General features: G+C 48.1%; 1 protein-coding gene across 4 annotated transcripts in view; it reads left to right on the forward strand.

Annotated features, from left to right (window-relative positions):
* Positions 1-24,302, forward strand: part of foxp4 (forkhead box P4) — a 483,722-nt gene that overhangs the window by 101,082 nt on the left and 358,338 nt on the right. The gene's annotated exons all lie outside the window — the stretch shown is intronic.

Raw genomic sequence — 24,302 nt, forward strand, 5'->3', positions numbered from 1 at the left:
TTGCAGCCTTCCCTCAGTACTACAGTCACCTCCCTCATTACAGCACTCCCTCAGTACCACAGTCACCTCCCTCATTGCAGCCCTCCCTCAGTACTACAGTCACCTCCCTCATTACAGCCCTCCCTCAGTACTACAGTCACCTCCCTCATTGCAGCCCTCCCTCAGTACTACAGTCACCTCCCTCATTGCAGCCCTCCCTCAGTACTACAGTCACCTCCCTCGTTGCAGCCCTCCCTCAGTACTACAGTCACCTCCCTCATTACAGCACTCCCTCAGTACTACAGTCACCTCCCTCATTGCAGCCCTCCCTCAGTACTACAGTCACCTCCCTCATTGCAGCACTCCCTCAGTACTACAGTCACCTCCCTCATTGCAGCCCTCCCTCAGTACCACAGTCACCTCTCTCATTGCAGCCCTCCCTCAGTACCACAGTCACCTCCCTCATTACAGCCCTCCCAGTACTACAGTCACCTCCCTCATTGCAGCCCTCCCTCAGTACCACAGTCACCTCCCTCATTACAGCCCTCCCTCAGTACCACAGTCACCTCCCTCATTGCAGCCCTCCTTCAGCACTACAGTCACCTCCCTCATTGCAGCCCTCCCTCAGTACCACAGTCACCTCCCTCATTGCAGCCCTCCCTCAGTACCACAGTCACTTCCCTCATTACAGCCCTCCCTCAGTACTACAGTCACCTCCCTCAATACAGCCCTCCCTCAGTACTACAGTCACCTCCCTCATTGCAGCACTCCCTCAGTACCACAGTCACCTCCCTCATTGCAGCCCTCCTTCAGCACTACAGTCACCTCCCTCATTGCAGCCCTCCCTCAGTACCACAGTCACCTCCCTCATTGCAGCCCTCCCTCAGTACCACAGTCACCTCCCTCATTACAGCCCTCCCTCAGTACTACAGTCACCTCCCTCATTACAGCCCTCCCTCAGTACTACAGTCACCTCCCTCATTGCAGCACTCCCTCAGTACCACAGTCACCTCCCTCATTACAGCACTCCCTCAATACCACAGTCACCTCCCTCATTGCAGCCCTCCCTCAGTACCACAGTCACCTCCCTCATTGCAGCCCTCCCTCAGTACTACAGTCACCTCCCTCATTGCAGCCCTCCCTCAGTACCACAGTCACCTCCCTCATTGCAGCCCTCCCTCAGTACTACAGTCAGGCTGTCAGCTTGAAATCTGTGTTCAAGTTTCTGGGGTGACTGACCCACAACTCACAACCTTCTGACTCAGAGGTGAAAGTTCTGCCCACTGAGCCATGGTCAACACATAAAACAGGCAGTCCATAAATTCACTCCCTCGTTCAATTTGCTTTCCCTTTAATGGAGATCCTGGCGTGAATGTGTTTAAATGTGATTAATGTCCCGTTTCTAATGACAATTTAGAAGCTGTAATCACTGCAATAAAAAGCACACTGCACAAGGTGTTTGAGCCTGCTCTGTGCTGTTATTCCGTGGCCCCTGTAAAGACTCAAACTTGTACCTCTCAGTGAAATCTAGGGGTCTTGCCAGCTGATCAGTTTTACTGTTTTTCCACAAAAGCTGGACTCTTACTCCCAGTGGTTTTAGAACCATTGCTGGGAAGGGAACATGCTACGAACACTCTCCAAGGTGACAAACATCTTGGCTGAGTCCTCAAGGTGAGCCGCAGTACGTGACACTGGAGAGTATCACCATTCCAAACACCCTGCAGGAGAATCGAGACATTGGAGAGAAATTAGGAACAGCGAGCTTGGCTGAATTACCCCCAGTGGACCCCAGGACTGCTAATTGTAAAACCCTAACTAAACTCAGCCGCCACATATCAATTCGTTCTTCTTGCTCTGTCATTTCAGCCCCTGTCTGGACAGTGTCCGAGAACTGAGTGGACAAGGAAGTTGTACAAGTGTCCACGTGTCGGGCAGCACAGTGGCGCAGTGGTTAGCATTGCTGCCTTGCGGTGCTGAGGTCCCAGGTTCGATCCCGGCTCTGGGTCACTGTCTGTGTGGAGTTTGCACGTTCTCCCCGTGTTTTGTGGGTTTCGCATCCACAACCCAAAAGATGTGCATGGTAGGTGGATTGGCCATGCTAAATTGTCCCTTAATTGGAAAAAAATGAATTGGGTACTCTAAATTTTAGAAAGAAAAGTGTACACGTGTCAACCTGTACAGGCTCACTCTCCATTCTCGCAGCCTTATACTGCGGTTAAATGATCAAGAAATACTTTCAATAAGTGTTTCCCTTAGATCTGCAAGATTATGTTGCTGATGTCGTCTTATTGTAAGTGGACCATATGGCCCGAGTTTAGGAATTGTTTGCAGTGTCCAATCCCACACTAGTTCAGAGCCAAAGGAACCTTGGCATCAGTCACCAATGTCCGGTTTGCACTCTCAGCCCTGATCTCTATTTTCACAAAATAGAAATTAACTTCACCCAGTGCATACTTACAGCCAGGAGTTTGAAAGACGGAGGGCATTGTGCAAAATGAAGTCAGGGACAGGGAGAGAAAATAAAGGGTGCAGAAGTAACGCAAGGAGTGCAACCACAGAGAAAGACACAGACAGAGAGTGTGTCACAGAAAGAACAAGAGGGAGACACACAGAGGATGTGAGAAGCAGATGGGCTCCGAGCAGAGAGAGATAAGCAGTAAAACAAAAAAAGACAAGAGCTGGTTACAATATTAAATATAAAACGGAATGAAAGGGCGGCACGGTGGCGCAGCGGTTAGCACTGCTGCCTACGGCGCTGAGGAGCCGAGGTTGATATCGGCCCCGGGTCACTGTCCGTGTGGAGTTTGAACATTCTCCCCGTTTCTGCGTGGGTTTCACCCCCACAACCCAAAGATGTGGATTAGCCATCCTAATCTGTAAATGGAAAAAAATAATTGGGTACTTTAAATTTTTTAAAAATAAAGTAAAATAAAATAAAATGAAAGTTCGACTGGAACACGTTTTAACTTCCCACCTCCCTGTATTCTGACAGAATGGATAACTTGCCTGCTCTAAAGCTGGCCGAATTTGTTTGATTAAAATTAGGGGATGAAAGTCAGGTTGAATCTACAAAGGGCTGCGAGCTGTTCTGCCACATTACTGCCCAGGCAGTGAAGTTGAAAATTACCGCCATTAATGTATTTTTAATGCATTGAGGCAAGAAAATATCTGATGAATTTTTACTGTGAAAGATTAGAGTGTATGGAGTCTGGGGACAAGTAGCAAAATGGATTGAAAACTGATGGGAAAAAAGGAAAAAGAGATGGGTTCACAGGTAGCTACTCGGACCAGCAAAAGGTGGGAAATGTGTTCAACAGGATCAGTGCTCAAACCATCGTGTCAGATGGGCAGCATGGTGGCGCAGTGGGTTAGCCCTGCTGCCTCATGGCACCGAGGTCCCAGGTTCGATCCCGGCTCTGGGTCACTGTCCGTGTGGAGTTTGCACATTCTCCCCGTGTTTGTGTGGGTTTCGCCCCACAACCCAAAGATGTGCAGGGTAGGTGGATTGGCCTCGCTAAATTGCCCCTTAATTGGAAAAAATGAATTGGGTACTCTAAATTTAAAAGAAAAAAAACCCATCGTGTCAGCTGCGGCTTAGTTGCAATGTCACCTTGAGTCAGAGGATTGTGGTCTCCCAAGACCAGCACCTGAGTGTGAAAATCAGGGCGGACTCTTCCAGTGCAGTGCACAGGGAGTGCTTTCAGAGGTACCATCTTTTGGATGAGCCATTCAATGGAGGCCCCATCTGTGCTCCCATATGAACGTAAAAGGTCCCATGAGACTATCTCGAGGAAGGATGTGATTGTAGTGGAGAGGGTGCAGTGAGACTTACCAGGATGTTGCCTGGTCTGGAGCGTTTCAGCTGTGGAGAGAGGCTGGTTGTATTTCTCAGAGCAGAGAAGGCTGCAGTGGGACCTGACTGAGATGTATAAAGTTATGGCAGACATAGCTAGGGTAGATAGGAAGAAACTTTCCCCCTTAGTAGTCGCAGCAATAACCAGGGGGCATAAATTTATGGTAAAGGGCAGGGGATTTTGAGGGGATTTGGGAAAAGGTTTTGCACGCAGAGAGGGTGGTGGGAATCTGGAACTCACTGCCTGAAAGGGTGATAAAGACGGGAACACTCACAACATTAAAGAAGCATTTAGATGAGCACTTGAAATGCCAGAGCATACAAGGCTATGGACCAAGTGCTGGAAAATGGAATTAGAAAAGTTGCTAGGTGCTTGATGACCGGCGCAGACGGATGGGCCAAAGGGCCTCTCTCCGTGCTGTAAAACTCTCTGACTCTATGACTCTGGAAAAAGAAAGAGAGTGGGCCTCAGTGTGCTGGCCAATATTTATCCCTTAATTAACATCACAAAAACTGTCATTATCACAGTGCTGATTATGGGAGCTTGCTGTGCATAAATTAGCTGCCCTGTTTCCTACAACAGTAACTACATTTCAAAAAGTACTTCATCGCCGCTGTAATAGAACATAGAATTTACAGTGCGAGGGCAGCATGGTGGCGCAGTGGTTAGCACTGCAGTCTCACGGCGCCGAGGCCCCAGGTTCAACTGGGTCACTGTCCATGTGGAGTTTGCACATTCTACCCGTGTTTGTGTGGGTTTCACCCCCACAACCCAAAGATGTGCAGGGTAGGTGGATTGGCCACGCTAAATTACCTCTTAATTGGAAAAAATGAATTGGGTACTCTAAATTTATTTTTTTTGGAAGAATTTACAGTGCAAAAGGAGGCCATTCGGCCAATCAAGTCTGCACCAGCCCATGGAAAGAGCTGCCCCACCTAAGGCCACACCTCCACCCTAACCCCTTAACCCAGTAATCCCAACTAAACTTTTTTTTTGGACACTAAGGGCAATTTAGCATGACCAATCCACCAAACCTGCATGTCTTTGGACAGTGGGAGGAAACCGGAGCACCCAGAGGAAACCCACGCAGACACGGGGAGAACATGCAGACTCCGCACAGACAGTGACCCAAGCTGGGAATCAAACCTGGGACCCTGGAGCTGTGAAGCAACTGTGCTAACCACTGTGCTACCGTGCCGCCCCGCCCATCAGTGGAAGTTGAGGAGGACTCACCAATGGCTGTTGGATCAGTGGGGTTCAGTCGCACAAAGCTGGGATTCCTCATGTACCTCGTTAAGTGATGGGCCAGTGATTCAGAGTATGTGGCAGATAAGGCCACCGTTTGCTAATTTTATGGCAGTGAAGGAATACATCCAGTTGATCTGCTCCTGGAATGCTTGAGAACGTCCAGTGGCTGTAGAAGGTGCTGTATAAATTTTTTTTTTTTTTTTTTTAAATTTAAATTAGCCAATTATTTTTTCCAATTAAGGGGCAATTTAGCGTGGCCAATCCACCTACTCTGCACATTTTTGGGTTGTGGGGGCGAAACCCACGCAGACACGGGGAGAACGTGCAAACTCCACACGGACAGTGACCCAGAGCCGGGATCGAACCTGGGACCTCAGCGCCGTGAGGCGGTGGTGCTAACCACTAGGCCACCGTGCTGCCCCAGGTGCTGTATAAATTGAGCTCTTTTTTGCACAGGAAGATTGAGGGCGGGATTCTCTGAGCCTCCGCGCCGAAATCGGGCTCAGCGCGGGGGCGGAGAATGGGGTCTCAGACCCGCGGCACCGGGATGCGATTCTCCACAGACTGGACGCCAGTCGGGGGCCGTTGAAATAGGCCGTCGCGGCGATTCTCCGCGATCGACCGGCCGGATTCCCGCCAGCATGATTCCAACCTGGTTCCACCCGGCGGGAGCTCGGACCTGCAGCTGCGTTGGCCATCATAGTGGGGGGCGGGGGGATATGACTCCATGGGGGGGCCTCCACGACGGTCAGGGCCGCGATCGGGATCTACTGATTGGCGGGTGCATGCGATCCCGGGGGGCGTACCTTCTTCCGCGCTGGCCCGCTGAGTGGCTCCGCCATGTTTTGCGGGGCCGGCACGAAAATGGCTGCTGCGCGCATGCGCGGACCCGTGGCCGGAGGTGCAGGGCCCCGTATCAGCAGCATGAGCTGTGCTGCGCACGTTGGGGCCCGGCTATCCCCCTGTACTCCGGAGAATCACTCAGGACTTTTTGAAAAAGTCTGGAGTGAATCGCGCCCGTTTCCCTGCAGTCGTGGCGACATAGCCCCATTTTCGGAGAATCCCGGCCAGGAACTTTGGAGTAGCAGTAGGCCATTCAGCCCTTCTGTCCTGCTCTGCATTTCAATAAGATAATGACTCATCTGGTATGGAAAGGATTAGGACTTGGGAATCAGAAGTGCTCAATTAAAATGTTCTGGATGACACCAAATTGTGTGGGTATAAGTTCATTGGGTGTATAAATTAATTGTGGGAAGAACATAGGGGAAGGTTTGTGATGGAGTGGAAGGCAGGGGAGATTAAATGACAAAAGTTTTCATGAGACAAAAGCCAAAGGGAGTGGCAATGGATGAAATAAGGAAACACAAGATGTGTCTCGAAGAGGTGTGAATGGCAGGATAGCAGATGTCATAATACAAAATCGAAGGAATAAGGAGTAAGTCAGAAAAAACACACATAAAACAAGATGGGGGCAGAGGTTATAATCTAACATTATTGAACTGCATTTTGTGTCCAGAACACTGCAGAGTTGCCAAGGGTGGCACGTTAGCACAGTGGTTAGCACTGTTGCAACACAGCACCAGGGTCCCAAGTTCAATTCCCGGCTTGGGTCACTGTCTGTGTGGAGTCTGCACGTTCTCCCCATGTCTGCGTGGGTTACCCCCGGGTGCTCCGGCTTCCTACCACAAGTCCCGAAAGACGTGCTTGTTAGGTGAATTGGACATTCTGAATTCTCCCTCAGTGGACCCGAACAGGCGCCGGAGTGTGGCGACTAGGGGCTTTCAACAGTAACTTCATTGCAGTGTTAATGTAAGCCTACTTGTGACAATAATAAAGATTATTTTTAATAAGTCAAAAAATTAGTTTATGCTTCTTCAACTCCCGAAAATGTAGTTCACCAAGTTCAGGGGACTTGTCAGCATTAAATCCCATCAATATTCCCATTACTTTTTCTCTGGCGATCTTGATTGTTCTAAATTCCTCACTCCCTTTTTGCCTCTTGATTATCAACAGTTCCTTGGATGTTTTTTGTGTTTTCTGCTGTGAAAACGGATGCAAAGTATTTGTTCAAAGCCTCTGCCGTTTCCTCGTTCTCCATTATTTATGGCCCCGTCTCATCATCTAAGGGACTAATACTCACTTGGCCAAACCTGGAGCCTTCCTATTTGCCTCAGCACTCAAGAGTGCTTCCACGTGCGGAGAGTCTTTTCATGGTGAATTGTCAGCAGGTTCTTCGCACAGAGAATGACTGCCAGAGAGAGCGTGAAGATAGACAACGGCAACAAATGCAAGAGTGAACTGGATATTTTGTTTTGTAAAAGGCGTTTTTGCCAGGCATCAGTGGGAGAACTTATGGGGTTTATTTAACTTTGCGACCTACCACGGAATTAATTTGCCAACCCGGTTTATTCCTAAAATGGTGTGGAGCTGAACAAACAACTGCTGTGTTTGTTTCCAAGTTAAAGGTTGCAATGCCTTCTAATGTTCCCTTCAAGCAGTTCAGGGGAGTGGGGGAGGGGAAAGACGACTTTGGTTAAGAAGGGGCCAAATTAGAAAAAATACCTTAAGAGTTAAAAATGTGAAGGGTTAAAATGTGCCTGTTCCAGACAGACTCTGATCTTGGCCTTTCCTTTGCCCTTGTTTTGAGACATGAATGGAAGGTGCCCTCGAGTCCCCTGAACAAGAGCAAGTCTTTGTATTCCCAGATGGACTCTCATGATCTGTGAAGGTGATTAGGAAACTTATGGTAATCAGAAAATTGTGTTAAATTGCTTTTTGTATCTGTAAATGAAGTTGGTTTCTGTCAAATTTGAGTCTGGAGTCCCATTTCCATAATACTTTCTAATTCTGATTCAATCAGCTCTAATTTGGATGGAAATGTATTGCTGGCTACGGAGGGAAGTTGGTTAATTCTGATTAAATCGGAATTAATATTGCCTTTTCCCTCAGGTGATTTGAACCTGGATTGGATCCAAATTCACTGTCCATGAACATGAATTAACGAGAGAGACAGAGGCAGAGTGAGGGAGAGAAAGTGAGTGAGTGAGAGATAGATAGTGAAATGTCTAGAGAAAGCATTTTGAATTGTATGACCACATCATCAACGCTCGCCTTTATCTTTCAATAGCTCTCTCACCAATTGTCTATCTCCCTCCCTTTCTCACTTTCGCTCTCACACACACGTGCATTCTCTATCATTCTATTTCTGTCACCCTCTCTCCATCTGTATCCCAACCTCCTTCTATTCCTCTCTCCCTTATCTGTCTGCATTTCTTTGTCCATGTCTCGATATCTATATCGCTCACTGTTTCTGTATCTGCTGGTCCCCCTCTCTGATTCCATCTGCATCTCCCTCTTTCACTATGTTTTTTTGCTCTCCATCTCTCTCTCTGCTGTCTCTGACCTGTAAACCTCTATTTCTCTCCTACTCAGTAATGTGTTACGCTCATAGTTACCTTCTTATCCTCCATTATCACTTCCCTGACCATTTTTCATTTCAATTTGGCAATTGTTATCTCTTTTTAACCATTTAGCTTCCTTCAGGATTCTCTTCAAGCAGCACAGTCATAGCACAGTGGTTAGCACTGTTGCTTCACAGCGCCGGGATCCCAGATTCGATTCCCGGCTTGTGTCACTGTCTGTGTGGAGCCTGCACGTTCTCCTTGTGCCTGCGTGGGTTTCCTCCGGGTGCTCTGGTTTCCTCCCACACGTCCTGAAAGATGTGCTGTTAGGTAATTTGGGCATTCTGAATTCTCCCTCTGTGACCCCGAATAGGCGCCGGAATGGGGCGACGAGGGGCTTTTCACAGTAACTTCATTGCAGTGTCAATGTAAGCCTAACTTGTGACAATAAAGATTATTCTAACAATTATTATTATCTCTGTATCTTGTTCTTCACTCTCTGTGCAATAAACTTTGCTATAGTCTATTGCCATGAAACAACTCAGAAATAATTCATACACGGGGCAGCACGGTGGCGCAGTGGGTTAGCCCTGCAGCCTCACTGCGCTGAGGTCCCAGGTTCGATCCCGGCTCTGGGTCACTGTCCGTGTGGAGTTTGCACATTCTCCCCATGTTTGCGTGGGTTTCGCCCCCATAACCCAAAGATGTGCAGGGTAGGTGGATTGGCCACGCTAAAAAATTGTCCCTTAATTGGAAAATATTAATTGGGTACTCTAAATTTATTTAAAAAAACAATTCATACACTAAATTATCATTAACGTGCAGTGACTGGGAAAATGTGAATGTTCAGCCGTTAAATGCACAGCAGGATTCCACAAATGGCAATGAAACAGTTGACCAGTGGGTCCAATTTCTGGTGATGTTGGTTGAGTCTGAAATGTGGCTCTTCTTCGAATGAGACCATGGGATCCTTCCTATACACCTGAACCAGACTAGTTATTAACAAAGAACAAAACCTTTTCTATTTTTCACCCAACATGCTTTAAGGCTACTGAAGTTGGTTGAAGGTGATGCTCGGTTAGTTTTCCTCAGCCAGAGTATTGAGAGATGAACTACAATTGACTTCAGTAGCTTGAGTAAGTGAGGAAACCCAACCAGACTTCCTGCTTCAGCTGATTTGATGTTTCCACTACCAAATAGCCAGGCAACATTCGGGTTTAGGTTCACTTAAGAGTTGCCCTTTGAGATGTCGAGTGCTGACCAGCACCCATGCATCCATAACTAAAATGAGTCAATTCTTTCAGGGGTATCAGTTGTCCTTGTGTCAACCTGAATGAGTGGGCTTTCAACCAAATTTTATCCATAAACCTTGACCTTAGCGGTGGACGGTACTAGCAAAGCAATTTGTTTTTCATTCCAAAGCTCAAGAAATTGAATTTTTGAAACATTTGCGATGTAGACACCTCTATTAATTTGACTCCTCATCCCTGGGGAATGCAAATAGGAAAACTGGAAGATGGAGAAAATAAAATTTGTATAAATCTAATTTTGAACAAGCTATTATATGAATTAAATTGGAGCCAATCCCAGTGGATCCTTCTGGAGATAAAGAGCCAGTGCTGTCAGGACACAAGATCCATAATAGTTGCCAGTACCTTCCAGTTAGTAATGTGCATCCTGGGTGAGCACTGAGCTGGACAGACCAGGGTACAGTCTAGACCTGTATCCCAACTCCTGTATAAATGGGTTTTGTCTAGGACTAAGAAAGACCTGGGGTGATCCAGTATGTGTGCTCAGCCAAATAACTTTAAACACGGCAGCGCTGGACATAGAGTATTCCCCTCAATCATCCGGGGAGGGAGGGGAAAGCAGCAAGCATTCCTGATCACTATCCAGTGGTGGAATGTTAAGAAAATGCATGTGTAAGATCATTACAAGAATGGGGTCAGGTTCAGCTATGATGCCCCCCACAATCGAGGAGCTCTACCCCAAACCCCAAAGACTAGTGGCTGCCTGGGTTCAGGAAGTTGCACTCTCATGCATGCATCAGGTTACCATGGGGTAAAGTCCCACTGCAGAAAATTGAGCATGTAATCCAGTACTGGACAGAGGGAGTGCTGCACTGTCACAAGCACTATTTTGGATGAAATGTTAAACTCAGGCCTTGATTGCCCGCCAAGAGGATGAGATAAATGCCTGGTACTATTTTCGAGAAAAGCTGGGAGTTTACTCCAGTGTCTTGCATAATATTTATCAGGCAATTGACATCAATTGAAATCAGATTATTCGGTCATTACCACAATGCTATTTGTGGGATCTTACTCTGCACATAGTGACTTCCATGTTTTCTGGTTTACAACCGTGACTGCACTTCTAATTGGCTGCAAAACCAATTGGAAGGCCCAGAGGTTGTGAAAGGTGCTATATAAATGCAATTTATTTTCCAAATGACCTTCTAACCCGTAACTTTCTTATTTTGATTTTCCAATCTCCTCTTTTGCACGGTTAAATGGACGCTGCTCTGCCAATGTGTCAATTGTTTGTGAATTTATCGACTGCCCCCACAATACCAGGCGAGTTCTCCAATAGTAAAATTACCTTGTCCTACCCACCATCATCCAAACTAGCGACCCTGAGAATTCTGACTGTCCTAATATCAGTGGGAAATCATCCAATCCCACTTGAGACAATCTGAATGGGGCTGGTAGTCCTCAGTCATCAATACAGCACTCCCTGTGTAACACACTATTCAGTACACACAACACTCCCTGTGTAACACACTGTTCAGTACACACAGCTCTCCCTGTGTAACACACTGTTCAGTACACACAGCTCTCCCTGTGTAACACACTGTTCAGTACACACAGCTCTCCCTGTGTAACACACTGTTCAGTACACACAGCTCTCCCTGTGTAACACACTGTTCAGTACACACAGCTCTCCCTGTGTAACACACTGTTCAGTACACACAGCTCTCCCTGCGTAATACACTGTTCAGTACACACAGCTCTCCTTGTGTAACACACTGTTCAGTACACACAGCTCTCCTTGTGTAACACAGTGTTCAGTACACACAGCTCTCCCTGTGTAACACACTGCTCAGTACACACAGCTCTCCTTGTGTAATACACTGTTCAGTACACACAGCTCTCCCTGTGTAACACAGTGTTCAGTACACACAGCTCTCCTTGTGTAACACACTGGTCAGTACACACAGCTCTCCCTGTGTAACACACTGCTCAGTACACACAGCTCTCCTTGTGTAACACACTGTTCAGTACACACAGCTCTCCTTGTGTAACACACTGTTCAGTACACACAGCTCTCCCTGTGTAACACACTGTTCAGTATACACAGCTCTCCCTGTGTAACACACTGCTCAGTACACACAGCTCTCCCAGTGTAACACAATGTTCAGTACACACAGCTCTCCCTGTGTAACACACTGTTCAGTACACACAGCTCTCCTTGTGTAACACACTGTTCAGTACACACAGCTCTCCCTGTGTAACACACTGTTCAGTACACACAGCTCTCCCTGTGTAACACACTGTTCAGTACACACAGCTCTCCCTGTGTAATACACTGTTCAGTACACACAGCTCTCTGTGTAACACACTGTTCAGTACACACAGCTCTCCCTGTGTAACACACTGTTCAGTACGCACAGCTCGCCCTGTGTAACACACTGTTCAGTACACACAGCTCGCCCTGTGTAATATACTGTTCAGTACACACAGCTCTCCCTGTGTAATACACTGTTCAGTACACACAGCTCTCCCTGTGTAATACACTGTTCAGTACACACAGCTCTCCCTGTGTAACACACTGTTCAGTACACACAGCTCCCCCTGTGTAACACACTATTCAGTACACACAGCTCTCCCTGTGTAATACACTGTTCAGTACACACAGCTCTCCCTGTGTAATACACTGTTCAGTACACACAGCTCTCCCTGTGTAACACACTGTTCAGTACACACAGCTCCCCCTGTGTAACACACTGTTCAGTACACACAGCTCCCCCTGTGTAACACACTATTCAGTACACACAGCTCTCCCTGTGTAATACACTGTTCAGTACACACAGCTCTCCCTGTGTAACACACTGTTCAGTACACACAGCTCTCCCTGTGTAATACACTGTTCAGTACAGCCCTCCCTGTGTAACACACTGTTCAGTACACACAGCTCTCCCTGTGTAATATACTGTTCAGTACACACAGCTCTCCCTGTGTAACACACTGTTCAGTACACACAGCTCTCCCTGTGTAACACACTGTTCAGTACACACAGCTCTCCCTGTGTAACACACTGTTCAGTACACACAGCTCTCCCTGTGTAACACAGTGTTCAGTACACACAGCTCTCTGTGTAACACAGTGTTCAGTACACACAGCTCTCCCTGCGTAAGATACTGTTCAGTACACACAGCTCTCCCTGTGTAACACACTGTTCAGTACACACAGCTCTCCCTGTGTAATATACTGTTCAGTACACACAGCTCGCCCTGTGTAATATACTGTTCAGTACACACAGCTCTCCCTGCGTAAGATACTGTTCAACTCTTTCCTCCCTCACCACAATTCCAGCCTCCTCCCTCTCTCCGATTCGGAGTGCTTAGCATTAGACTGTGATAGTCTTTTCGTTGGGTTTCTGACAACTTTGTGATAACTATTTTTCTTTCAGTTACCATAACACCAGCTTCGTCATTCACTAAATATTCAGCAATGAGTTAAGTGAAAAATGCTGTTTATAACGATGTTGTTTCTTCTGGTTTAAAAGATATTTAATATAAACAGAGAGAACCCTTGTCAAAGTACTGCAGCTGTTTGAAGTATTTGTGAAGGTTTAATTTCACCTCTACTCATACTCTGGGCTCGGTAACAATTGGTTCCAGTTTTTTTTCTGCTTGTTTTTGCTGCTAGCTCCCAGCTCTTGTGGATATTTTCCAGCAGGGTGAGCATGCTGGCAGTGGTCAGGGTACTGGTTGGCGGGGTGGGTGGGGGAGGGGGGGGGGTGGGGTTGAAACAGGAGCTATGGAAAGGTGAGAGAGGGAGAGAGACAGCAGCTGTGAGGGAGAGAATAAGCCTGTGTAAGATTGGAGGAAATTGCCCATGGGAGAGAGATTGAGAGAGAACACTCCTTGTTTAAGAGTGAAGAAAATTGCATGTCTGAGAGAGAGAGAGAGAGAGGGAGAGTTGTTAGTGTGTGACAGAGTGTAAGTGTGTGTTTGTGTGCATGTGTGCCTAAGGAAGCAGCGGGCAGGCACAAATTCACACATTTCCATGTACACACATAATTAAACTCTCAAATCAGACAGAGAGAGAGGACTGCTGCAGCTCAAGAATATCACTATATTTCTGGGAAACTGGGCAAGGCCGATAATTGTCAGCCTTGCCAGTGACAGCTACATTCTCAGAATGAATTTCTTCAAAGGTTTCAGCTGTGAATTGGGATCACTGGGATCTGTGCTCGAACTGTCCCAGTGACCAGCTCTCACAAGAAGATTATGTGCATGGGAGCACAGCCTTTTGTTCAAGGGAGGGTGCTGGGAAAGTACAATGTGCCCGGATGTGAAATGCTAACCACCCACACCTTCTCCAAACGTTCCTGCCCATCTGTGGAAAGAGTTTGGGAACTTACTGTCTTCAGCACAGGCAGAGAGTATCGGGGTGGTGGGGGGGGGGGGGGGGGGGGGGGGAGTGCACGTTGTGCATTTTGGTCGGAAGAAGAAGGAAGCCCCTTGTTACTTGGAAGGTGCAAGTCTGGGTGAGATGGAGGAATGAGGGGCCGATTCTCTGACCCCCCCTCCCGCCGGATCAGGCAGAGGTACCGCAGAGTGCAAATACCTCAATCACCAAACATTACTTCACAGGTTAACAAGGCCATGAAAAGCAAACTGTGCACCACTCAGCTTTGTTTCTGGAGCAGTAGAATTGAAACGTAAGGAAGTTATATTAAACCTGTATCGAACCTTCGTCAGGCCACACTTAAGAGCATACTGTATGCGGTTCTGGGCGCCATATTATAGAAAGGAGAAGCGATATTTGAGTTGTGCAGTGAAGATTTACAAAGATGATATCAGAAGTGCCTGTGTTTACAGGATTGTCAGCATTCCCTTGGAAAAGGAAGGCTGAGGAGGTGACCTCGTGGAGACCTTTGTGATTCTGAAAGGTTTAATGGAGTGGATACAGAGAGAATGTTTCCTCTTGAAGAGAAGAGACCAGGGGTGTGATTTAATGGGGAAAAAACAGAATCCTGTTTTGGGCGTGATTAGCGGGCTGTTTGGTGGCGTCCACAGCGCCGGGACCGACCCCGCCATTAGCGGGACTCTTTTATTTTGGCCTTGGCGAGGATAGCCCCGACGAAGCCACACTTAGCTTCATTTTTAAATGGCTCCCGATCTCTTGACCCCCCCCCCCACAAGTGTGACACCGGACCCCACCCAACACCCCAACTTACCGATTAGGGAATCGTCGAGCCTCCCTTCATCCCACCTCAAAAGGGCAGGCCAACCCCAGGCCCGATCCCCGGCACGGGCAACCTGCCTCCCGGGCACCTTGGCAATGCCAACCTGACAGTGTCCCTGCCAGCACCACCTGGGAACCCAGGCAGTGGCAGAATGTTAGGCTTGGTGGCATCAGCACTGCCAGGGTACCACCATGCCCTGAGCCCGATCATCTGGGCAGGGGCCTCCGATCTCCTGGGAGACACCCCCCTTCCCCCCCAGATGTCGTTATGCCTGGTTCACGTTTGTGTTGGCCAGAGCTAAGCAGTGAGGTATCGCGGCCGTTCGATCCCACGTCTTGAAGACTCTGACACAAATATATTTATGTGTCCTTAACTGGACACTTAAATATGCAAATCTGAAACCCTCCCATTGAGGGTGAGATCCAGATCGCGATGCCTCGGGAGGTGTAAAAACATCATAAACCTGCAGGAGGCCTGTCGTGAGATTTACCAACCTCGTTGCGTCACCCGCTTGGGTGCGACAAGGCAATACGATTGTGGCCCAGAACTGGAGGCCATCAACATAAGACAGTCTCCAATAAGTCCAACAGGGAATTCAGGAGAAATCTCTTCACCAGAGAGTGTTGAGAATGTGGAACTCGGGCAGCATGGTGGCGCAGTGGGTTAGCACGGTTGCCTCATGCCGTCGAGGTCCCAGGTTCGATCCCAGCTCTGGGTCACTGTCCGTGTGGAGTTTGCACATTCTCTCCATGTTTGTGTGGGTTTCGCCCCCACAACCCAAAGATGTGCAGGGTAGGCGGATTGGCCACGCTAAATTGCCCCTTAATTGGAAAAAATGAATTGGGTGCTGTAAAAAATTTTTTTAAAGTGAATGTGGAACTCACTACTACAGGGAGTGGTTGAAGTGAATAGTATCGAAGTGTTTAAGGAGCAGCTTATATAAAAGCTGTTGAGGAAGAACGGAATTGGGAGTGTAGGATGGTAGATTTAGATGAGGAAAAATGGGAGGAAGCTCGGGCGGATCAGAAACAGCATCATGGACTAGTTGGACCAAATGGCCTGTTTGTGATTTGTATATCCTTGACAATCCTTTGTAAATCCAACTACTGTGACACAGCTGCTTCTGATTTAACCTCGCAAGTTTGGGATCAGCTAAATAAGTCTCTCACTAAGGAAATCGAACAATGATTACTTTATTGAAATGAGGCTACAGGGGCCATTCACATTTAACAGCTATGGATTGAATTTTTGGGGCCTAGTAAAATTGGCAGCTAAAGAGACATTGGTGCAAATCCGGCTGAAAAGTGACTTTCCAGCACTGTGGGCGGAGCAAGAGCGCTTCCCACTTCTTCATCACACTGGGCTAAATCGCTGGCATGTGAAGCAGACCAAGGCAGGCCAGCAGCGCGGTTCGATTCCCGTACCAGCCTCCCCGGACAGGCGCCGGAATGTGGCGACTAGGGGCTTTTCACAGTAACTTCATTTGAAGGCCACTCGTGACAATAAGCGATTTTCATTTCATTTCATTTCAGCTGATTCCCCCCCCGCCCCCCCCCCCCCCCCCCCACCACCACCACCACCTGCCCCCCATGGCCTCAGCGAATGTCCATGCAATCACATAAGGATGTACGCGCCCATACATACATGCATATGTATTGACACGCACATGCACGTTCATGAGAACCATTAATGTTCTGTCAAAGAATAGGAATCTAAATGCAGCGAGACTGAGAAGTGACTGAGATGATTTGGGGGGGGGCAGTTTGCTCTGGGAGATCCCTCACCAACAGTTCAGTACAATTAAGCCAACAGAGTGATAATTCACACTTATTTAAACTCCTTTCCCTCTAACAATCTCTGATTACAGTCAGGGCACATCCGACCAGCTGATTTGTGAAGCCAATCACTAAAACTGAGAGAGGTCCTCCTTGGTTTCAGACCCTGTGGAATATCCTGGGTTATAAAACATCATGATTGCTTCTTAAAGGCCAGCTTTATCCTGCTGATCATTTCAAATATTTTCTGAAAGGTCACATTCTGTTTATTGTAGTAGATTTGGTGCAAAGATCTTGGTGGGCTTTGAATGAAATTTGAAATTGTTCAGCACTAACTGAGTTTAACCCTTTCTCCGCCAGCGGGGTCTTAGCTCACACTCTTTCCAACCGCCATATGTGAGATTCCAAATCTCCCACATAGATTCCCCCCCACCGCCCCCTCCAATGTCAATAAAAGTAAATCCAACATCGTGCAGGTAATCAGTCATTCAGCACTGCAATGCCCAATAGGGCCTCAGTGAGAGTCAGTGAGTGTGGAACCTGTACCCCAACGAAAGTCAATGAGTGTGAAACCTGTACCCCAATGAGAGTCAATGAGTGTGGAACCCGTACCCCAGTGAGAGTCAGTGTGTGTGGAACCCGTACCCCAGTGAGAGTCAGTGTGTGTGGAACCCGTACCCCAGTGAGAGTCAGTGTGTGTGGAACCTGTAACCCAGTGAGAGTCAATGAGTGTGGAACCCGTACCTCAGTGAGAGTCAGTGTGTGTGGAATCTGTATCTCAGTGAGTCAGTGTTTGTGGAACCTGTACCCCAACGAAAGTCAATGAGTGTGAAACCTGTACCCCAATGAGAGTCAGTGAGTGTGGGACCTGTACCCCAGTGAGAGTCAGTGTGTGTGGAACCTATACCCCAGTGAGAGTCAGTGTGTGTGGAACCTGTACCCCAGTGAGAGTCAGTGTGTGTGGAACCTATACCCCAGTGAGAGTCAGTGTGTGTGGAACCTGTACCCCAATGAGAGTCAATGAGTGTGAAACCTGTACCCCAATGAGAGTCAGTGTGTGTGGAACCTGTACCCCAGTGAGAGTCAGTGTGTGTGGGACCTGTACCCCAGTGATAGCCAGTGTGTGTGGAACCTGTATCTCAGTGAGAGTCAGTGTGTGTGGGACCTGTACCCCAATGAGAGTCAGTGTGTGTGGAACCTGTACCCCAGTGAGAGTTAATGAGTGTGCAACCTGTACCCGAGTGAGAGTCAGTGTGTGTGGAACCTGTAGCCTAGTGAGAGTCAGTGTTTGTGGAACCTGTACCCCAGTGAGAGTCAGTGTGTGTGGAACCTGTACCCCAGTGAGAGTCAATGAGTGTGGAACCTGTATCCCAGTGAGAGTCAGGGTATGTGGAACCTGTACCCCAGCGAGAGTCAGTGTGTGTGGAACCTGTATCCCAGTGAGAGTCAATGAGTGTGGAACCCATACCCCAGAGAGAATCAGTGTGTGTGGGTCCCATACCCCAGTGAGAGTCAGTGTATGTGGGTCCCATACTCCAGTGAGAGTCACTGTGGGTGGGACCTGTACCCCAGTGAGACTCAATATATGTGAGACCCGTACCCCAATGAAGGTCAGTTTGTGTGGAACTTATAACCCAGTGGACTCAATGTGTACGGTGCCCAAACCCCAGTTAGGGTCATTGTGTATGGGACCCGTACTCCAGAGACGGACAGTGGGCGCGATTGTATAGCCTCTTACAAGATTAATGACGTTAGGATGCCCCGTGGGATCTAGTGAGATCTCACAAGACGCCGCGATCTGGAACTCGCCCTCACTGAATGGGATCTAGATTTGCATATTTAAGTGAGCAGTTAGCTTTACTTAAATATGTCTGCTCCGGAACCGCCCAAGGCCTGCTATTTAACAGCCACACCTGGGAGAGCTCACAGTGACACCATTTAGCACTGGTTTCCACAAACATGGACCAGACATAACAGCACTTGGGGAGGTCTACCAAGCAATCGGAGGCTCTGGTCGGTCTCTGGGCAGAGTGGTACCCTGGTACTGCAATGCCAGCCTGGCACCATGGCACTGTCAGCCTGGCACTGCCACCCAGCCACCCTGGCATTTCCAGGGTACCCAGTTGGCAATTTAAGGCTGGCTGGGGTACTGCCAGGTGCCAGGCTGACCATACCAAAGTGCCCAGTTTGCCCATGCAGTGGATTGGGCACGGGGATGCCCTGCCCTTATGAGGTGGAGTGAGAGGGGGCTCGAGGACACCTAATCAGTAAGTTGGGCCATTGAAGGGGATCAGGAGACCCAGTGATAGTCAGTGTGTGTGGGACCCGTACCCCAGTGAGAGTCTTACCCCAGTGAGTGTTAGTGAGTGTGGGACCCGTACCCCAGTGAGTGTCAATGTGTGGGACCCATTATCCAGTGAGAGTCTCACCCCAGTGAGTGTTAGTGAGTGTGGGATCCGTACCCCAGTGAGTGTCAATGTGTGGGACCCATTATCCAGTGAGAGTCTTACCCCAGTGAGTGTTAGTGAGTGTGGAGCCCGTAGCCCAGTCAGAGTCAGTGTGTGTGGGACCCATACCCCAGTGAGAATCGGGGAGCCATTTGTAAATCACCTCACTAGTGCTGAGCAGGTGGTCCTGGACAGTTAAGTGATGTGGAAATTTCCAGGGTTGATTATACGGTTACAGCTGTTGCTAGGGAATACTTGTTAGTAACAAAGAAATTGCAACCACTGCAATTTACTGAAGGCCAGGTGAGACAGGTCACATAACAGACTGTCAACATAATTCATCCAGTGTCACTCAAAATTGTTTGGAAAATTGTTGTTCATTATTATTAGGTTTGAACTGCAATTTTTCAATTTTGCTCTTTAAGTGATGTTTTATCCTTAATCTCTGGGAGTTGGCGCTGGGGAATCACACATTAAGGAATGTTTTTCCACTCTCACCCCGCCCCCCCACCCCCCCCCCCCCCCCCCGCCCCCCTGATCCCACCATCCTGTCACCTCTCTGTCACACAGTATGAACTTCAATCTGACTTGCACCAAATCAGAAACATCTGAGGAGCGAAATCAAGAAAACAAATCCCCTTGCATTGAAACTGCATCTCTCACCACCTCTGGATGGCCCAGAGTTTTCGTCAGAAGTGAAGTCACTGTTGTGATGTGGGAAATGCACAGCAAGCTACCACAGACAGCGAGGTTTTCCAGGATATTGGTTGAGGGTTAAATATTGGTCAGGGCGGCAGGGAGAACTCTCCAGCCTTTTTTCAAAGTCGTGTCGTGGAAACTTGCACACCCACCTGAGCCTCAGTTTAATGCATCATCCACATGACAGCACCTCTGACAACACAGCACTCCCTCAGTACAACACTGAAGTGCCAACCTAGATTTCTGTCTTTCGAGTAGCACGTGAACTCACCGAGCCACATTCAGAGGAAAGTATTCTATCCATTGAGTCACACCATTTGTACTTAAACACCTGGACTCCAGTTAGACCACGTTCGCCCAGCTCACAGCAAATGATCCGACACAGAAGGTGTTCCTCTGGGAGAGTACAACAAATTCATCCCTCTTCCCTGTTCTTTTCCCATTGTCCTGTTTGATTATTTTTTCCCCCTTCAGCACTTTATCCAATGTATTTTTGAAAGTTATGATTGAATCTGATTCCGCTGTCTTTTCAGGCAATGCATTCCACTCACAGCACATTGCTGTGGAAAAATACCTCCTCATCTCTCTTCCGGTTCAATTGCCAATCTGGTCAGATTTGTGTCCTTTGGTCACTGAACCATCTGTCACTGGAAATAGTTTCTCCTTATTTACTTTATCCAAACTATTCATTATTTTGAACACCTCCGACAGTTCACTCCGGGCAGTACGGTAGCATTGTGGATAGCACAATCGCTTCACAGCGCCAGGGTCCCAGGTTCGATTCTGGCTTGGGTCACTGTCTGTGCGGAGTCTGCACATCCTCCCCGTGTGTGCGTGGGTTTCCTCCGGGTGCTCCGGGTTTCCTCCCACAGTCCAAAGATGTGCAGGTTAGGTGGATTGGCCATGATAAATTGCCTTTAGTGTCCAAAATTGCCCTTAGTGTTGGGTGGGGTTACTGAGTTATGGGGATAGGGTGGAAGTGTTGACCTTGGTAGGGGGTAGGGTGCTCTTTCCAAGAGCCGGTGCAGACTCGATGGGCTGAATGGCCTCCTTCTGCACTGTAAATACTCTATGTTAACCTTTTTTTACTATAAGGGAATTAACAAGTTTTGTAGGTAAACATTGCAGCCTCAACACAGAACACGACTTGGAAAATAGCAATGTCATAATTGTCAGTTAATCTCTTCATGCCAATTGCCAGTCAAATGAAGGCCGGGACACCGAGGATAGCTTCCATCTCTTTAAACACCGATCATGTTTCAATTCGCATCTGAAAAACAGTCCCTCAGTACTGAGCCTCTGACAGTGCAGCGCTCCCTCTGTAATGACCCTCCAAAAGTGCAGCACTCCCTCAGTACTGAGCCGCCGACAGTGCGGCATTCACTCAGTACTGACTCCTCCGACAGTGCAGCACTCCATCAGTACTGAGCCTCAAACAGTGCAGCACTCCCGCAATACTGAGCTTCGAACAGTGTAGCACTCCGTCAATACTGACCCTCTGCCAGTGCAGCACTCCCTCAGTACTGAGCCTCTGACAGTGCAGCGCTCCCTCTGTAATGACCCTCCAAAAGTGCAGCACTCCCTCAGTACTGAGCCGCCGACAGTGCAGCACTCACTCAGCACTGACTCCTCCGACAGTGCAGCACTCCGTCAATACTGACCCTCTGCCAGTGCAGCATTCCATCAGTACTGACTCTGACAGTACAGCACTCTCTCAGTACTCACCCTCTGTCAGTGCAGCACTCCCTCAGTACTGACCCTCTGACAGTGCAGCGCTCCCTCAGTACTGACCCTCTGACAGTGCAGTACTCCATCAGTACTGACCCTCTGTCAGTCCAGTACTTGCCACTGCAGGCAGAATGGGGGAATTCCACCCAGAGTCCCACTCTAGGGACCTGAACCCATAATCTAGGCTTTCAGTGCAGAACTGAGGGAGTGCTGCTCTGTCAGAGGGTCAGTACTGAGAGACTGCTGCACTGTCAGAGGGTCAGCACTGTGGGAGTGCTGCACTGTCAGAGGGTCAGTACTGAGGGAGTGCTGCACTGTCAGAGGGTCAGTACTGTGGGAGTGCTGCACTGTCAGAGGGTCAGTACTGAGGGAGTGCTGCACTGTCAGAGGGTCAGTACTGAGGGAGTGCTGCACTGTCAGTGGGTCAGTACTGAGGGAGTGCTGCACTGTCAGAGGGTCAGTACTGAGGGAGTGCTGCACTGTCAGAGGACCATACTGAGGGAGTGCTGCACTGCCAGAGGTGTCCATATTTCAGCAGAGATGTTAAACCGAGGCTTTGTCTGCCTCTCAGGTGGGCAAACTCAATCTGGGAGTGTCAATTCCAGGTTGAGTAGGTTAGCACTCACAATATCCTGGCCAACATGTTCCCCCTAACCAGCATCGCTGAATTGGATTATCATGCCATTATTTCAGGCAAATTAGCGACTATGATTTGGCCTTTTGGCTAAGATAAGTGTGAGTTCAGGTGTAATGCCTGGACCTGATATGTCTCTCTTGTGGGGGACCATGAATTGGATTCAATTTGAATTGGTTTTTAGAGCAGGCAAGGAGCTGGATTAGGGGTCTGCCCAGATCCACACACTGAGCTCTGGCTTTGTAACTCTGATAAAGTAATTTTTAAAAAACCAATAGTGGCTACCTTCAAAAAAAATTACTTAATTGCCTGGAAAGCACCCGGACACATCCTGAGGTCATGAGCAATGCTCCAGGATGGAACCTTTTAAGACTCATCTGCTTGTTCATTCATTTTCAATGAGTTAAAGATTGAGGACAAAGAAAAAAAATCAGAAGCCATGTCACCAGGCCACCTCTGAAGGATGAGAATATAAAAGTGCAAGGTGGAACCAGGAGCTGCGGCGGATCCACAGGAAACCCTTATCCTGGGTAGGAAGAACATCAAATGTGGGGAGGGGCAACTCAACCATGGGAGTATACCGCAGCTCCGCAGCCAGAATCAACAAGTCAGAACTAAACACAAAAAGTTACATCAACTCTTTCATCAAGCAGCCTCGGCTATTTTAGTTCTGTGCCCAGTTTAAAATGCAAAAAAAAATGAATATTGGGTGAGGAATTGAAACAGGTGGATGTATTGTGCACAAGATAGCGCCTTGTGGGCGGGGGGGGGGGGGGGGGGGGGGGGGGGGGGGGTGCAGTAGCGAGGAGGAAGGTCAAGTTAAAAGAGCCTGACCTACCATGTTGTGCAATGTCGAACCCCATCGAGGGCCAAGCCAAACCCGGCTGATACAGACTGTGACAGCAACTGGGCGAGAGACATTAAGAGGGAAATAATGCAAATTAAAAGCTGCGGGGAAGGTTTGGCGTCTGTGTCCTGAGAAAAAGAGATTATTGAACATAACAAGTAAGTAAATCAAAGCTCAGCAAAATTACACTGGACTGACTTTGTTTCTTTCCAGGAGATAGTTGAATGCTTTGTCTTTCTGATTTAGTTAATTAGGCTCCGGGATGAAAGCAGTACTTGAGTTCTAAAGCTTTATTGTTTCACAGTTGTATGATTAGAAAGTCTTGGCAGCAAGTAACCGAACCATAGCCACAAAAGGCAGTCGGCAGAAAAGATTATTAGCAACACACAGGTCCAGCCAGACCTCTCTCAGCCAAGTCAAAATCCAAGATCATCCCAGTTGACTTTCAGTGAAATATTCCCACCCAATCCCTTTGTTTGTACAATATTTATATCATGATTCTTGGAATGCCCCCAAAATCCCAGGCACCAAGTCATATCCAGTTCATTTGTCTGAATTCTCTTGTTTCCTGACCAGTTTTATTTTATTTTTGGTTTCATTCTGCACTTGCTTTTTCTAAGCCGTTTTGCATCCTCCAGTTTCCTCTTTAGAAGGTGATACCCTGCTGCTGTCTCTCATCCATTACCTCATCAAATTAATAACGTAATGGCAGAATCACTTAAACTGAAACTATTTTAGTCAAGATCTAATATTCAAACACGCGGGTGGCATGGTGGCGCAGTGGTTAGCATCACTGCCTCACGGCGCCGAGGACCTGGGTTTGATCCCGGCCCCGGGTCACTGTCCGTGTGGAGTTTGCACATTCTCCCTGTGTCGGTGTGGGTCTCACCCCCACAACCCAAAGCTGTGGAGGGCAGGTGGATTGGGGACTCTGGGTCTGTACTCGTTGGAGTTTTGAAAGATGAGGGGGGATCTTATTGGAACTTACAGGATACTGCAAAGCCTAGATAGAGTGGACGTGGAGAGGATGTTTCCACTTGCAGGAAAAAGTAGAACCAGAGGGCACAATCTCAGATTAAATAGATGATCCTTTAAAAACGAGATGAGGAGGAATTTCTTCAGCCAGAGGGTGGTGAATCTGTGGAACTCTTTGCCGCAGAAGGCTGTGGAGGCCAAATCACTGAGTCTCTTTATGACAGAGATAGAGAGGTTCTTG

The sequence above is a fragment of the Scyliorhinus canicula genome, chromosome 15 (assembly GCF_902713615.1).
Source record: "Scyliorhinus canicula chromosome 15, sScyCan1.1, whole genome shotgun sequence".
Lineage (NCBI taxonomy): Eukaryota > Metazoa > Chordata > Chondrichthyes > Carcharhiniformes > Scyliorhinidae > Scyliorhinus > Scyliorhinus canicula.